Source organism: Rutilus rutilus (assembly GCF_951802725.1).
Source record: "Rutilus rutilus genome assembly, chromosome: 8".
Lineage (NCBI taxonomy): Eukaryota > Metazoa > Chordata > Actinopteri > Cypriniformes > Leuciscidae > Rutilus > Rutilus rutilus.
Window position 1 is genome coordinate 26,249,305 of NC_140222.1, and position 2,739 is coordinate 26,252,043.

A 2,739-nucleotide genomic window follows, 5' to 3' on the forward strand; every position below is an offset into this window, starting at 1 on the left:
TTATTTTATTTCAGCTTTATTTTAATTACTGAATAAAAATAAATAAAAAATGAATAAACAATAACACTGCTGCAGATTAAATTTGGACCTACAGTAGCTATTAATGTGGAAAAAGGTCTGCAGAACAGTCTAAATTTAGTATTATTATAGTATTTAATCATATTATATAGCTTCTTCCTTTATATGTTTAACTTTTATTTTAATTTTAGTTCTAGTAATTTTATGTGCTTTTTAAAATATTTTTGTATAGCTTTATTTTTATTTTAGTTTTAGTTTGAGTGATTTTAGTATTTAACTTAAACATATTTATTTCAGTTAGGTGTCAAGGCAACGTTTCTTAAATTTAAATTTAAGTTTAAGTTTTATATTATATTTTATTTTATTTCAGGTTTATTTCAATTACGCAAAATTATGTTTAATAATTTTAGTGGTCACTCTTTAGATTAGGGTCCAATTCTCTTTATTAACTACAACTTTTGCCTCAATAAACTCCTAATGACTGCTTATTAATAGTTAGTAAGGTAGTTGTTAAGTTTACGTATTAAGTAGGATTAAAAAATTTAGAATATGGTCAGGCATTAATATGTTAACAGCCAATATCCCTATAATATGGAGAGTTGGACCCTAAACTAAAGTGTTACAATCTTAGTTTTAGTTAATATTAACAAAACAGATTCCAACTGGACCTAGTTAAAGGCCATTGCAATACAAAAGAGCAGCAGTTATCACTTGAACTTTGTAAAACTCAACATAAGAACGTGAAACGCCTTGAAAGTCTATGAGCAAAAAGACATAGGCTAATATGAGCCAGCAGCTGGAAACAAGCGGCCCTGTTTTTGTGTCATGGTCTCGTTAAACATGCCTCAACACATTCTTGATTGGATGCAGCTTTGGATTAATTAGAACCGACGTGTCGGCGCCATCAGCTCTGTCTGCGTGCGGCCTCAGATCTGTTACTCAACCGCTCACTGAGTCCGAGAGAGAGAGGGAGTTAGATATTGAACATCACCATATTTTATATGTAATTTTCATTTTAAAATCCTCAAAGGATATTTACTAGTTTTTCCAGCCAAAAAAACACACCAAAAAGTGCAAAAATTAGGTCTACTCAAAGGGATCCAGCAAGTGAGGGGTGCCGTCATTAAGCAGGGCTCAAACTAGGGCAGGACAAGTTGTATTTTCATTGCAGCATGTGTTATAATACTTCAGCTCTCCGGAGACTTTTGATATATGAATGAGAATGTTAGCTCTCCTGCAGTCACTGCTGGATCTCTTGAACATCTAAAGAAAACAGGAAAAGTAGGAACTGATCTTAGTGAAGGAGATATCTTGGAGAAACTCAATCTAATAGACAGCATGCTTTAGTTATTTGCCACTTCCTGCTTGTTTTGACTTGTCTTGGTCTTAGTCTTTGAATAAAATCGAAATAATTGATTTGTACCCAACCAGCAAATAAAATAATATTAAATTAAAGTTTATTAAAACGTTTATACATAGAGAGTGAGAGAATATATAAACAAAATATTGATCTTAATTACATTTTTTATTATTCTTTATTCTTGAATTTCTGTACATTTTTACAAATATTTAGTATTTATTTTTTTAGTATTTATTCTAGAATTATTTCCATATTTACGCTACCGTTTAAAAGTTCAGTCAGATTTAAAAAAAATGTTTTGCCTATTACTATGGTTAAATTAAATAATCAAAGGTAAGCAGCAAAGATATTGGTTAATGAAGTGAGATTAAATACACAAAGTATATATTTATGTAATTTAACATTGGTTTGTGTAATATTAAGTTTGCATTTCATCGTTTTATTAATTCTGAGGAATACTGAATCCGTTTTTGTTCAAGTGAGATGAGTAAAAGCATATTCACATTAGTCTAAAACTACAATAAGCATCATGTTCACACACAAAGCCTCAGCACTTACATTTCTCTCAACATTGTAGACAAGAGAGCTGTCAGTCAATAAACGGGAAAACAAAGTAACTTGCGTTATTTATTTGAAAAAGTAACTCAGATATTTTGTCGTGAATTTAAAAGTAATCCGTTACTTTACTAGTTACTTTAAAAGTAATCTAATTACATAACTCGCATTACTTGTAAAGGGTTTCCCCCAACACTGATCATTATAAATATTCCATATTATTTCATTATATTTATTTGATCACATTTTTGTTCCTTGCTAAAACTAAAACTCCAGTTGCGTAATCGCTCTGCAAGTTTTCTTTTGGAATGACTTCCTAAAAAAAAGAAAACTGAGCGAGAGGCATGGCAACAGAGTTTCTCACCCCCATGCGGACGCGGCGGGGGGTAGACGAGAGTGACCGGCCCACATTTATCAGTCTGGCCTGAACGGAGTTGCACAGCAGGGAAGAGGCATGCCTTTGTCCCGCAGGTCAGCCTGGGGCAAGAGGAAGGTGTATGGCGGGTAGACTGTGTTTGTGAATCATGTGAGTCGGATGTGCTACAGTTTGTCAAAACACCTTTGTGTTAAGGTTACTTCTGTTCCCTCAGCCAACACAACGCTACCTCCATTTCCTTTGACGAAGCCTGCAGGGCCGTAAAACATCAAAGCGAACAAGGGTTGCTTTTCAGACATTTGATAAATTGAAAACTTACTAGAAGCTGTTGCTAATTTCACTCTCTTTTCATCTAACCTTCTCACTCTTTTTGAGAGCAGGAGGGTCTTTCCATCTTCAGGGAATCAGAACATCTGGGTTTGTGAGAAGT